The sequence below is a fragment of the Nicotiana tomentosiformis genome, chromosome 5 (genome assembly GCF_000390325.3).
Source record: "Nicotiana tomentosiformis chromosome 5, ASM39032v3, whole genome shotgun sequence".
Taxonomy (NCBI): domain Eukaryota; kingdom Viridiplantae; phylum Streptophyta; class Magnoliopsida; order Solanales; family Solanaceae; genus Nicotiana; species Nicotiana tomentosiformis.
The window spans coordinates 47,072,159-47,087,617 of NC_090816.1; the positions used below are offsets into that span (position 1 = coordinate 47,072,159).

The 15,459-nt window shown below is 41.4% G+C and overlaps 1 long non-coding RNA gene across 1 annotated transcript; it reads left to right on the forward strand.

Moving 5' to 3' along the window:
* The first annotated feature begins 4,253 nt into the window (after window positions 1–4,253).
* On the forward strand, window positions 4,254–7,871 carry LOC117277661 (uncharacterized). The gene is made up of 3 exons (XR_004507973.2): window positions 4,254–4,578; window positions 4,659–4,730; window positions 7,274–7,871. It is a non-coding gene; the product is annotated as an uncharacterized lncRNA (long non-coding RNA).
* The last annotated feature ends 7,588 nt before the right edge of the window (window positions 7,872–15,459 follow it).

Here is a 15,459-nt window from a genome sequence, read left to right on the forward strand (position 1 = left end):
ATATGGGGCAAAATAAGAGGACACATATGAATACGTAGAGCCTGGGTCAAATAATACCGACGCATCTCTATGACAGACTGGAACGATACCTGTAATGACAGAGTCGGAAGCAACTGCCTCTGTACGAGTCGTAAGAGCATAATACATGGCCTGGCCTCCCCCTCTAGGACGACCTCGACCTCGACCTCTAGCTGGCTGAGGAGGTGGGGCGGTAGCTGGTGCTGGAATCATAGTCTGAGGACCCGGTAGAGCACATGGTGGCTGAGAAGTCTGTGCAATCCCTCACCATATGGCGGGTGTCGCCATACTCAAAATAACCCCTCGGAGGGCGTGACTGTTGTGACTGACTCGGGCCAGGTCTGCTGGACTGGCCGCTAAAAGTACCCCGAGCAGGAGGCACACTAGATACTGGCAGTGCATAATAAGGCTCCTGGGGCTTAAAAGGGGCTGGAACACCACTAGCAGCTGGAAGAGCTGAATGAACGGGGCGACCCACATAACCACTACCATGGCGAGCTGCTGGGGCACGAGCTCCAGAATAAGAACCAGTCTCTCGAGACCTCTTGGCCTCTCTCTCCTCTCGGTCCCGGCCAAGCATGTACTCCAATCTCCTAGCAATACTAACAACCTGCTGGGGTGGAATATCCATCTCCAGCTCCCTGACCATACTAATCCTGATACTGGGGTGGAGTCCTTCAATAAACCGACGAACCCTCTCTCGAACTGTGTAAACCAAGGCTGGTGCATATCAGGCCAAATCACTAAAGTAGACTGCATACTCTGACACAGTCATAGCACTCTAGCGTAGCTGCTCAAACTCCACGCGCCATGAGCCCTTGAGGCTCTGAGGGACATACTCTCTCAAAAACATGTCCGAGAACTGATTCTATGTAAGTGAAGCTGCCTCATCCGGACTACTCAACTCATAAGCACGCCACCACTGATAGGCTGCTCCTCTAAGCTAGAAAGTGGTAAAAGAAACCCTACTCGTCTTAGCTATGCCCTTAGTATGGAGAATACGATGACACTCCTCTAGAAAACACTGAGCATCATCTGTAGCCAATCCGCTGAAGGTAGATGGGTGGTACTTCTTGTACCTCTCAAGTCTGAGCTTCTCCGCCTCAGAAGCGGCTGTCCAAGTCTCATACTAAATCGGGGCTATTACCAGCATAGGAATGAACTCTAGGGCCTGATCAACCTGGGCCGTCTGCTCAAGAGTGTGGGCTACAGGAGTCTATGCTCCTCCCCCGGCCTGAGATGTGGCGGGAGCTAACAGAATCAATCCAGCCTGCGCTAAGTTGTTGAACATGCTCATGAACTAGGCTAGAGTCTCCTGGAGGGCTGGTGCAGCAATAGGAACCTCCGGTGCCTGCCCTCCAGCTGGAACTGCTAGGGGCTCCTCTGTCGCAGCTCGCGCAGGTGATCTGGCTGTACCGCGTGGCTGTACTTTACCCCGGCCCCGGCCTCTGGCGGCTTTAGTAGGGGCGCATGTGCCTGGTCGTCAGATCCTTCGATACAGATCCTCACCATATGTGAGAAAGAATAGAATAGAAATTGTTTAGAATTTGATGCCAATAACTCGCACGACAAGGAATCAAAAGAAGTTTGTTTGTTCCTAACAGTTCCATAGCCTCCCGAAGATAAGTACAGACGTCTCCGTACCGATTCGTGAGACTCTAATAAACCGGCTTGTGACTCACGAATCCTATGAACCTAGAGCTCTAATATCAACTTGTCACGACCCAATTTATCCCTACGTGAGTTGTCGTGACGACACCTAGTCTCTATGACTAGGTAAGCCTAACACTTTGTAGAAATGAGTTAAAAACTTGAACATAAACCACTAACAGCAACAAATATCTAATAAGCAACTGAATGCCACTCGGCATGTACAATTATCACCTTTGAAATGTACCAAACAATTCCCAAAACTCGGAAACCCACAAGTCACAAGCTATTAAGAAGTCTTAACTATTCTATACATCATTTATACAGAAAGAGGAAAAATAGTGAACATAGGGGGATAGAGGGGGACTCCGAGGATCTGCGGGCGCGGGCAGATGTACCTTGAAGTTCTCCGTAACAGCAACAACTGCAATTAAAGATGAGGCTGGTAAAAGGGACATGGATCTGCACACGAAAAACATATGCAGGAAAGGGCGTGAGTACACCACAGCGGTACCCAGTAAGTGTCGAGCCTAACCTCGATCGAGTAGTGACGAGGTCAGATCAGGCCCACTGGTATATAATAATAAAAATAGGAGAATAAGTAGTATAATAAGAGACTAAAGTTCAACAAAGGAAAGCACAGTGAAATAATCATAGAAGTGCACGGAATTAAGCGACATGGGATCTCCCGATATACCATCTCGTAGTCCCAAAAGTAAATATGCAGGGAGAACTCCCGAGGTACCGCTTCGTAGTCTTAAAGTAAATGTGCAGAGGGATCTCACTGGATACCGTCCCGTAGTCCCAAAAGTAAGTATGCAGGGGGATCTCCCGGGATACCATCCCGTAGTCCCAAAAGTAAATATGCAGGGGGATCTCCCGGGATACCGTCCCATAGTCCTAAAGTAAATACACAGCGCAATCAATTACAAACGATAACTACAGCAAGAGAAATCTACAGTCTAGACTAAGTACAAGTCGGGAAAGAAGCAGGAATTCAATAGGCATGCTGCAAAGAGTTCAATCAAGCAAATAAGGCACGTAGACATGTTATTCTAAGCTAACAGGGTAACTACACATGCTAGTATATTCAAATAAAGCGGAAATAGGGAAATGCTTAGTAAAAATCGAATTTTTCAACAAATAGCCAATGTACGCACTCGTCACCTCGCGTACACAACGCTCACACAGTAAAATCAGTACCAACTCCTAAGGGGATTTCCCCCACACAAGGTTAGGCAAGCCACTTACCTCAAACCAAGCTTAATCAATCCGTAACAATGCTCTTTCCATGAATATCCGGCTCCGAATGGCCCAAATCCAATCGAGGTCTCTGAAAATCCCCCAAAATCACGTCCAAATTCGAGCTCCCAAACTCAAGTTTTGATAAAAATGGCCAAACCCTCATTTTTGAAATGTTTAATACTGCAGAGTGATTCTTAATCGCGATCGTGGAAATAGCCTCGCGATCGTGAAGAACAACTTTGCTGCCCCAGAAATTAAATCTACGAGAACGCGTAAAACACCACGCGAACGCGATGCTCTGGCTCTCAGACTCACACGATCGTGAACGTCCTCACGCGTTCACGATGAGCAAAGCGCGTGGCCCAGCTTTGGTCCACTTAACCCTACGCGAACGCGACCTTATCTCTACGTTCGCGAAGCACTACCTCATTTCACTATGTGTTCGCATGCCCCATGTCCGCGAACGCGAAGAACAATTCCATCCTCTCGCCCATCTAGCTTACGCGATCGCGAATCACCCCATGCGATCGCGTATAAGGAAACCAAAACTCAGACACCAGAAAACTTCAGTGACCTCCTAAGTATAAAAATCGATCCGTTGGGCATCCGAAACTCACCCGAGGCCCCCGGGACCTCAACCAAACATACCAACCAATCCTAAACCACCATACGAACTTAGTTGAGCCCTCAAATTACATCAAACAATGCTAAAATCATGAATCACCCTCCAATTCAAACTTAATGAACTTGAAACTTCCAAATTCGACAACCGATGCTGAAACCAATCAAACCACGTCTAATTGACCTCAAATTTTGCACACAAGTCATTTTCAAAACTACGGACCTAATCCAACTTCCGAAATCGGAATCCGACTCCGATATCAAAAATTCCACTACCGCTCCAAAATCCCAAAAATTCGACTTTCGCCATTTCAAGACTAAATGAGCTACGAACCTCCAAAACACAATCCTGACACGCCCCTAAGCCCAAAATCACACAACGAAGCTAACGAATTTGACGAAATTCCATTCCGAAGTCATCTTCATATACTTTCGACTATGGTGCCAATCCTAAGGCTTAAACCTCCATTTAGGGATTAAGTGTCCCAAAACACTCCAAAAATAAAAACGAAACCTCTCGGAAAGTCACAATAGAAGAAAACGATACGGGAGAAGCAGTTAATAAAGGACCAAGGCTATAACTCTAAACATGATCGGCCGGGTCGTTACACTATATATATATATATATATATATATATATATATATATATATATATATATATATAAGAGGAACTTAAAAAATGTCATGGCATCTCCCATTGAACAAGAAATGGGTTTATCTATTTTCTTAGTTTTTAGGGTGTTTTCCTCCAATTTCACACATTTAATTGATTATTCCGTCAAAAAATTGAAGGATCAGTTATACTAATATTAAGGAATCAGAAAAGGTATCGGTCTCTCAAAATTCTCCGAAAACCGTTCCAAAATAATTCTCACCTCTTCGAAGACATAAATCAACAAGGAATAGAACCGCTTCCATTGCAGTGGCACCGAAAATAGATAATAAATCAACAATCAACAAGGAGAAGAAACAACCAACAATTATTTCAAGCAAAATCTCAATTGACAAGAAATAAACTTAACCATCTGTGAGAAAGATTAAAGGTACAAAACTTCATGTTTGGTTGATATTTGTCTTCATGTATCTTTGTATTAAATTCCTATTTTTTATTTTCCATCACAAGCCTTAGATTGGTTTTCCCGTCTTTGAGTCACAGACGTCGAAGCAACAATTTATCCGACCATAGGAATTTCGGGTAAAACATTCTTCTCCTTATTCTTCCTTTTCTTTTGGCTTTCACATTATTTGTCCTATAAAAATAAAAACTGAGAATAACATCTGCAATCGGTACTTGCAGCATTTATAGAATTTATAATTCTATTTATAGGAAAAGTGATGGATATATTGTTGGGAAAAAATAATAATCTCGTCCAGAAATAATATCCACGGCAAATAATAATAATAACACAAGAGAGTAACAACGACACCAACTCTTTTAACGAGGTAAAATACAATACCCGAGCGGAGCAATATTACCACTAATATTACAACTTAGTAGTGTCAAGAGACTACTACAATTTTAAAAGAAATAACACTCTTCATTTAAACACCTCACTACAATATTACTCACACTCACTATTTATCTCACAGGCTACAATCTATGGATTACTCTCTCTAACTTCTATTGCTTCTCTCTTATTTTGGTGTGTCTTAAATGAAGAACGAAGCCTGCTATTTATAGTAAAACTTGCCAAACTTTCAGCCAATCAAAATGCTTGCATATGCAATTTACTTTGCAAGTTGTCAAACTTTTTTTTCCAGCCATTCACTTCATTATTGCAACTTGTTGTCATCATTTTCTTTCTTTATTTTTATTTCTTTTTATTAGATGAGTCCCACAAATCTTTCCCTTAATTTTAATTTTTTCTTATCATTCCAAGTCTTGATCTCAACCTCTGAAAATCTTCAAACTTGAGAGGCGGCTTGGTAAAAATATCCGCAACTTGATCATGAGATTTCACATACTTGAGCTCGACTTCTTTCTTGGCAATGCATTATATGATGAAGTGATACCTTGTATCTATATGCTTGCTCCGATCATGATACACTGGATTCTTCGCAAGTGCCTGTGCGGATTTGTTGTTAATATAAATCTCTGTATCTTCAATTTGTGGTAAATTGAGCTCCTTCAACAATCTTCTTAGCAAAATAGCATGACAGGTACAAGATGTTGTTGCTACATATTCAGCTTCACAAGTCGAGAGAGTAACAATTGATTATTTCTTTGAACTCCAGGAAGTAACACAATCACTCAAGAAAAACACAAAACCAGTTGTGCTTTTTCTATTATCAATATCTCCCGCATAATAACTATCACAATATCCCATAAGCTTGAAATCACTAGAAGAAGAATAAAGTAACCCAAAGTCAATCATACCTTTTAGGTAACGAAGAATTCTTCTAGTGACTTTCAAATGAGTGGAGGTAGGAGCTTCTATGAAGCTGCTTACTACTCCAACTACAAAGAGTATATCTGGCCTGGTACAAGTGAAGTACCTGGTTATATAGCTTGTAGCCCGTTGAACTCGTATCATAGCCAACAAACACATGCTTGATACTTCGATCGTCAAGATTCGCTCTCCCTTGATGTGGCACATGAGCATAGGCTATGCTCCCAAAGATTCTCAAGTGCTTGACATTTGGCTTTCTTCCACTCCATGCTTCTTGAGGGGTTTGATCTCTAACATTCCTTGTTGGAGATCTGTTTTTCAAATAAACTGCACAAGATACAGCTTCTGCCCAAAATTCCTTGGGCATACTTTTAGCTTTTAACATACATTTGGCCATATTAAGAATCGTTCGATTCTTTCTCTCTGCAAATCCATTTTGTTAGGGTGAATAAGATACCGTTAGAGGACGACGAATTCCATGAGACGGACAAAAGTCATTAAATTCGTTTGAAGTGAATTCGCCTCCTCTATCAAACCTTAAAGCTTTTATTTCATAGCCACTTTCTTTCTCCACAAGTACTTTTAAATTTTTAAAAGCCGCAAAAGCTTCAGATTTTTGGTTCAAGAAACAAACCCAAGTCTTTCTACTAAAGTCATCAATGAAAAGTAGAACGTATTTACTTTTACCAAAGGAAGGTGGATTGATTGGTCCAAACAAATCAGTGTGAACAAGCTGAAGTGGTTTAGTTGATCTTGACGTGGCCTCCTTTAGAAAACTCCTCCTTGCATGTTTTCCAAGAAGACAAGCTTCGCACAATTGATTGGGATGGTTGATTGATGGTATCCCATGTACCATATTCTTTTCTCCCATTGATTTGAGTGCTTCAAAATTCAAGTACCCAAATCGCATGTTCCAACACCATGATTCATCTTGCACATTAGCCTTCAAACACTTTGCATCAATTGTTTTAAGATTCAGAGAAAATAATCTATTCTTTGTCATATGCACTTTAGCAATTAGAATTCCACCAGAATCTCTAAGCCAAAGATTCATATTTTTCATGTGGATGTCATATTCCTTTTCAAAAAGTTGGCCCAAACTCAAAATATTACTTATTAATTTTGGCACATAATAAACATATTGAATTAGCTTGTGACTACCATCTTTATAGGATATCAGAATCGTACATATCCCTTTGATTTGAATCTTTGAGGTATCTCCAAAGTACACATTACCTCTCACTGATAAGTGAAAATTTTGACTACTTATTAGCACTTTTTTCTTTCGTTTTACTCCAGAACCGTTTAATTATGTTCCAGAAAACTGATGAAATATGCTTAATTGCAGGAATAGTGGAAAATGAGCCTCCAAGATGAAATCCAACTCAAAAAGGAGTGATCTGAACTCAAGGACACAAACAGGCACAGAACCTCAGAAGTGCGGACCGCAGATTGTGAAGAAACTCCTATCAGAGACAAGTGCAAAGTGCGGTCCGCGCATGACATGTGCGGCCGCAGAACCTGCGCAAGAGCAAAAGTTCAGAGAACTTGCATCTCAAGTTCAACAGAAGTGCGGATCGCATAATTATTGTGCGGCTGCAGTCACATTTGTGCGATCCACAAAAGAGCAGTGTGCGGCCGCACTCAGAAATGTGCGGACCACAGAAAGAGAGAAGTGCAACTGCAATTCAGAATTATGCGGCCGCAGGTTTCCATTCCCGTCAGGCAGGATTAAAGTGCGGACCGCACATGGAATTGTGCGGCCGTAGAACCTCCGAAAGGGCATTGTTTTCCAAAAATTCCAGCACGGTATAAATAGAAGAGTTTCACTTTTTTAGGTCAAGTTTTGACATCAGCAGCTACAGTAAACGCTTTCTTTTACTCTTTTTAATAGTTTTTTCTATTTTGAGCTTTTTGAATATTGATTTCATCATTTTAATTATCAATATGGGTTTAATTATCACTTCTTCTTCTTTTTCTCTTAATTTAAGCATGAGTAGCTAGATTCACTAGGGTTGTGACCCAACCCTAGTGTGTAAACTTAATGGGTGTTTGATCTATTGCTTGTTTATGGTTGGGTGTTGATTATCTAGCCTAGTTCTTGCTTTTATGTGAAGAATTAATGGTTAAAAATATTATTTCATGCCTATTTGACTTGGTCTCTACTTAAGAAAGAGAGACTTATTCTAGGAAAACGTAGCTAGCAAGAAATTGGGTCAATCGAGAGATTGATAAGCCCGATTAAAGGGTTGAACCTAGAGATAGTAAAACCCGACTTGAGCTTATCCTTTAGTGTTTTGTTCAATACCCATTTGGACTTGAGAAAGCCAAATTGGGCAAAATCAGTCTCTGACCTAGAGGTATTAAGTGGGTACTTGGATGTTGATAGCTATAATATACCCTGACCAGTAAAAAAAGCTTTAAAGTTTACAACCCATTAGGCGAACATCTAGGTGAAGGTCACAGCCCTAGGCCTTTTATATCATTTGAAAAACAACCAAAAACACTTTCCTAGTTTAAATTATTAGTTTGTAATCTTCGTTTAAATTAGACCTAGAAACAACCCAAATTTGTGGAAGTGCAACTTGAGATAATTCAAGCTCATACAGTATAAAATATATTCCTAAGACCCATTCATAGCTCCCTGTGGAAAATCGACCCCGACTCCTTGTTGGGTATTACTATTGCATCGACCGTTTTCATATCCTCCAATAGAGGAGTGAAATTGGACGAGATCAATTCTTGGCACCGTTGCTGGGGAGCTAAAAGACGGTGTTAGCTATATATTTAGTTATGTTTTTGGAATATCTTCTTTTTCTTCCTTGTTACTAACGTGTGAGTATTGTAGGTGCAATCATGGAAAATAATGAGGTAGGAAACATAGCCGTGGGGTATCCGTTCCACCCCCACCTCCACCACGAGCGGCTCTACACCGGGTGTTTACGAATGAAGGGTATGCAAGTGCTATAGTCCCACCCCATATTAGGACAACCAACTTTCCAATAACCAACGTAATACTCACTTTGCTCGAGCAACGAGGGTTCTTCATCGGTGCACCGGGTCAAAATGCATATTAACACTTGAAGGGGTTCGTTGATACATGTTGGGGGAGCAAACAAACAAATGTCTCCGAGGATGCTTTGAGGCTAAGGATTTTTCCCTTCTCTTTACGGGGGAAAACTTTAGATTGGTTGGAACGTTTGCCAAATAATTTCATTCATACTTGGGATGAACTAGCGGAGAAATTTATTTCAAAGTACTTCTATCCCAGGCACATGGCTATTTTTCGGGATGAAATTCTAGCATTCAAGCAAGAGCCCAATGAACCACTACACCAGATATGGGAAAGATATAGGACAATGGTGAAAGAGTGCCCCAACAATGATATGACGGAGAACATGATTTAACAAACTTTCTATCGGGGGATCAATACCACCAACCAATATGTAGTGAATCAACTTGCCGGAGGGAACTTCAAGACTACGCCTTATACGGAGGCATGTGATATTTTGGATGAGATGGCTGATACTTCATCGGCATGGAAATCTAGATCCAATGTTCCACGAGGTGATCAAAATGTGATTCTTCTTCATAAAGAGTTACATGACCATGGGCAAGCCATAGCCGAGTGGACAACCACCATGAACCAATTGGCAAAGGCTCAACTTCAACAAGTGCAAAACCCGAGGCAAGTCAATGCTGTAGAGGGAATCAATATGATGGTAAACAAGAGAAGAATAAGAAGTCCACAAGTGAAACAAAGAGTGGACAATTTTTTGCAAGAAGATAGTGGATTTGATCAAGGTGATTCTTACAATGATCAAGAAGAAGAGGTCCAATATCTGAACAACTTTCAAGGGCAAAGAAACAACTTACAAGGTCCTATTCAACAACAATGGAGACCTTCGAATAATCAAGGCAATTGGAATTATAACAATCAAGGTAATTGGAGTAGAAGCAATAACCAAGGGAATTGGCAAGGCAATTGGGGAGGCAACAACCAAGGCGGGTGGAACAATAGCCAAGAAAATCGGGGTCGGGTTTTCAAATGCCCCCGATGTATCAACAACCGAGAAACCCACCTCCTTATCCTTCTCATACTCCTAGTTCCTCCAATAATGAAATGGATCGTATTGAGAACATGTTCAAGCAAATAATGGAGAAGAATGCCGATTCTGATGCCCAATTTGCTTCACACAACACATCAATCCAAAACTTAGAAATGCAAATGGGTCAAATCTCTGAAGCTTTAAATTTTCGTCCTAAGGGGGCACTACCAAGCGATACGGTGGTGAACCAGAAGGGTGGGAACAATACAGGGCATGCCATGGATGTTACTACAATAAGTGGAAGAGGTGGGAATGCACCCACCTCAAGTCAAAAGCAACTTGTGGATGATGAGCATGTGGTAGAAAAAGAGGAGATCATGAACAATGTTGTGCAAGCAAATGATGAAGTGTAAATTGATATTGATAACATGGTGGAAAAGACTCAAAAGGATGTGAACCCATCTAGGGATCATGTGATTGACATACCAGAAATAGTAGTGCAAAAAGCTAAGGTATCATTGCCTAAGCCACCTCCTCCCTATCCTCAAAGGCTTGCCAAGAAAAATGATGATAATCAATTCAAGAAGTTCATTGATATGATGAAGAGTCTCTCTATAAATGTGCCATTAGTTGAAGCTTTGGAGAAAATGCCCAGATATGCAACGTTTATGAAGGACTTGGTGACAAAGAAGATATCGATGAATTTAGAAACTATCAAAGTCACTCACTAAGTGAGTGCAATTGTGCATTCGATGGCTCAAAAGTTGGAAGATCCCGGTGCTTTTACAATTCCTTGTACCATTAAAAGTGCCGAGTTTGTAAAAGGTCTTTGTAACCTTGGGGCGAGTATCAACCTGATGCCCTATTCGGTTTTCAAGCCATTGGGAATTGGGCAACCAAGACCCACATCTATGAGATTACAAATGGCCGATCGTACAATGAAGAGACCGTTGGGGATGATTGAGGATGAATTGGTTCGAGTTGACAAGTTCATTCTCCCAGCGGATTTTGTTATTATTGATTGTGAAGTGTACTATAAGGTGTCGATTATTCTTGGTAGACATTTCCTTGCTACGGGGAAGGCTCTTATTGATGTGGAAGCCGGTGAACTCACTTTTCGGGTTGGTGATGAAAAGGTGGTGTTCCACATGTGAAAATCTATGAGGAAACTGAATAGAAATGAAGTGTGCTCATTCGTGGACTTGGTGACCGATGTGATTATTTATGATACAAGTGCCACGATTAATGTGGGTGACATGTTGGAGACCGTTTTGCTCAATTTTAATGATGATGAAATTGATGGCTTCATGGAATGTGTTAAATATTTGCAAGGGATGGGGTCGTAAAATTATGCACCTTAGAAACTTTCATTGGATCTTGAGAATAGGAAAACTCCTCCTACAAAGCCTTCAATTGAAGAGCCTCATATCTTGGAGTTGAAGCCCTTACCTCTATATCTCAGGTATGAATTCCTTGGCCCTTGCTCTACTTTACCGATTATTCTTTCCTTTTGTTTGACTAACGTGCAGGTTGACTATACATTGGCCGTGCTCCACAAGAGGAAGAAAGCTATTGGGTGGACTTTGGCGGATATTCAGGGAATAAGCCCCGCATTTTGCATGCACAAGATTAATTTGGAGGAAGATATCAAACCCTCCATTAAACATCAAAGGATACTCAATGAATCCATGCAAGAGGTGGTCAAAAAGGAGATCATAAAGTGGTAATATGTCGGGGTTGTCTACCCCATTTCTGACAGTTCGTGGACTTCTCTAGTGCAATGTGTTCCGAAGAAGGGGGCATAACAGTGATCACCAATGATAAGAACGAGTTGATTCCAACAAGAACGGTGACCGGATGGAGAATGTGTATGGACTATCGGAAGCTAAACAAAGTCACAAGAAAAGACCATTTCCCACTACCATTTCTTGACCAAATACTTGATAGGTTGGCCGGCCGGGCGTTCTATTGCTTTCTAGATGGATATTCGGGCTACAATCAAATCCTTATTGCCCCAGAAGATCAAGAGAAAAAACCTTTCACTTGTCCCTATGGCACTTTCGCTTTCAAGAGGATGCCATTTGGCTTACACAATGCACCGGCAACTTTTCAACGGTGTATGATGGCGATCTTTACGAATATGGTAGAGGACTACCTTGCAGTCTTCATGGATGACTTTTCGGTAGTCGAGGATTCTTTTGATGATTGCTTGGCAAATTTGGATAAGGTATTGGCAAGGTGTGAAGAAACGAACTTGGTATTGAATTGGGAGAAATTCCATTTCATAGTCGATGGGGGTATTATCCTTGGCCACAAGATTTCAAAGAAGGGAATAGAGGTCGACAAAGCGAAAATAGAGGTGATTTCTAAACTTCCATCTCCAACATCCATGAAGGGCGTGAGAAGTTTCTTGGGTCATGCGGGTTTCTACAGGCGTTTCATAAAGGATTTTTCCAAAGTGGTGAACCCTTTGTGAAAGCTTTTGGAGAAAGATGCTAAATTGTACTTCAATGATGATTTCATGGGAGCATTTGAATTTCTCAAGTTCAAGTTGACAACTACTCCCATTATCACCACTCCTAATTGGAGTATTCCTTTAGAGCTCATGTGTGATGCTAGTGATGTAGCGGTTGGAGCAGTTTTGGGGCAACGTATCAACAAGATCTTTCATCCGGTCTACTATACTAGTAAGATCATGAATGATGCCCAAGTCAATTACACTGTGACCAAAAAAGAGCTTCTTGCCATTGTGTTTGCTATTGAGAAGTTCCACCAGTACTTGATGAGTGCAAAAGTGATTGTCCACACGGATCATGCGGCACTTCGTTACCTTATGAGAAAGAAAGATTCCAAAGCCCGGTTGATGAGATGGGTGCTTTTGTTGCAAGAGTTTGATATAGACAAGGAAGTAAAAACCAAGTGGCGGACCACTTGTCTCATTTGGAGGAGGAGAGGAGGCTGCATGATGGCCTTGAAATCAATGACTCCTTCCCTGATGAGCAACTCTTAGCCATTTCAATGAAAGAGGTGCCATAGTTTGCGGATCTAGCAAATGTTCTTGTAAGCGGTATCATCCCGGATGAGTTCTCTTCAAACCAAAGGAAGAAACTCAAACAGGATTGTCAAAACTATTATTGGGATGAATCATACCTTTTCCGGATTTGTACGGATGGAGTGATTAGAAGATGTGTATCGGAAGAGGAACAAGTTGAAATTCTGGGGGCTTGTCATTCTTCGCCTTATGGTGGTCACCATGGTGGAGCAAGAACGGTGGCCAAAGTGCTTAGTTGTGGTTTCTATTAGCCCACTCTTTACAAGGATGCAAGTGATCTAGTAAAGCGTTGTGATGAATATCAAAGGGCCGGTAGAATCTCAAAGAAAAAAGAAATGCCCCTCATCACCATTTTGGAGATTGATATTTTCGATGTGTGGGGTATTGACTTCATGGGACCTTTTGTGAGTTCTTGTGGAAACACCTACATATTGGTTGCGGTTGATTATGTGTCTAAATGGGTTAAGGCCATTGATCTACCCAACAATTAAGCAAGAAGTGTGGTGGCATTTTTGAAGAAGAACATCTTCACAAGATTTGGTACTTTGGTGGCTATCACAAGCGATGGGGGTCACATTTTTTCAACAAAGCTTTTGACACCTTGCTTAGCAAGTATGGTGTCACTCATAAAGTTACGACTCCCTATCACCCTCAAGCTAGTGGTCAAGTGGAAGTCTCTACCTGGAGATAAAGAGTATTTTGTCCAAAACAGTGAATGCTAACCGGACGGATTGGTCAAAGAAGCTTGATGATGCACTATAGGCTTATCGGACTGCTTTCTAAGCTCCTATCAGGATGTCTCCATACCGGTTGGTGTTTAGCAAAGCTTGTCATCTTCCGGTGGAACTCTAGCACAAGGCCATGTGGGCTTTAAAGAAGTTAAATCTTGATTGGGATGTAGCTGCTAACGTGCGAGTTGCATATTTGAATGAATTAGATGAATTCTGGTACCATGTATATGCAAGTTCGTCCTTGTACAAATAAAGAATGAAGTACCTTCATGACAAATACATCCGAAACAGGGAGTTCAAAGTGGGCGATCTTGTTTTGTTGTTCAACTCACGATTGAAGATGTTTCCAGAAAAACTGAAATCCAAATGGAGTAGTCCCTTTGAAATTGTGGGTATGACACCTTTTGGTGCATTGGACGTGAAGAAAAAAATGATGAGGTATTCCAAGTAAATGGTCATCGGGTGAAGCATTATTTGGGGCAAGCGGATGATGGCCACGTGGTGGCAGTGATTCATTTGATGTGATGGTAATCTGCGTCATGCCGCGATGTTAAAGCAGGCGCTTCTTTGGGAGGCAACCCATGTTTCTTTTTCTTCCTTTTTTTCTTTTCTTGTTCTTTAGATAGGTCTTATTTTGTGCTAATTAGATTTGAAGTGTGTTGCAGGAAGGTGTGTTCTTTACAGGAACTGTGCTCAGAAAAATTGGCTAAGTATGGAAAAAGTACGGACAACACAATTCTTGTGCGGACCGCACAATTTTGGACGCTACAACAGAAGGAAAATGTGGCCGCACAATTCTTGTGCGGACCACACAAATTGAGATGGAAAAACCAAAGTGCGGCCACACAGCTAAATCTGCGGACCGCAGATCATCAAAAAGAAATGGAACACCAGGTAAAAAAGTGCGGACCGCGGAAGGAATTTTGCGGCCGCACTCGTCTCTTGATTCCTTAGCCAGACCCATTGTGTATAAATAGTAACCCTAAGGCTACTGTTGAAACTTTTCATTCTCTGAGAAATCAAACTAAAATTTTGCACACATCTGATTCAATCATCTACCACCTAATTACGCATCTGTGATCATTCCTTAGCACCACTTCATCACTGGTATGTTTAAATCATTTCTAGGATTCTTCAATTTTCTTGGTTTAATTTACAATTGGTTAGTTAGTTTAGACCATTTGTCAATTTCATATCCATGTGGGCTTTAAATTGTGTGGGTTAACTCTTACTTGCTTTTTGGGGAGTGTGTAGTTTGATTATCATGTTTAGTTGTTATCACCATGTCCAATTTGTGCTTAAATGAAAAACCTACAAGACTCTGCCCGATTGAGTTTTGAAATGTGCGGCCACACAAGGAATTGTGCGGTCTACAGAAGTATAGATTAGGTCAGTTGGTGCGGCAAGATTGTGCGGACCGCACTTAAAATTGTGTGGACAGCAGTAATTTCATTGCGGCCAAAGAAAAGTGTGTGCACCCATAGATCAGGCCAATCTTTGTCATCAGAGAGTTGGCACTTTTGGAAAGTTTCATGTGTGGACCACACTTCAATTCTGCGGTCAAACTCAAAATTGTGCGGACCACATAACCCAAGCTGCGGCCGCACTTGCAATTGTGCGAACCACACTTCCCCACCCTACAATATGTTTTGTTCTGTGACTTTCTGTTTATCTGCAATTGAATTAGAACTGACTCCTACTG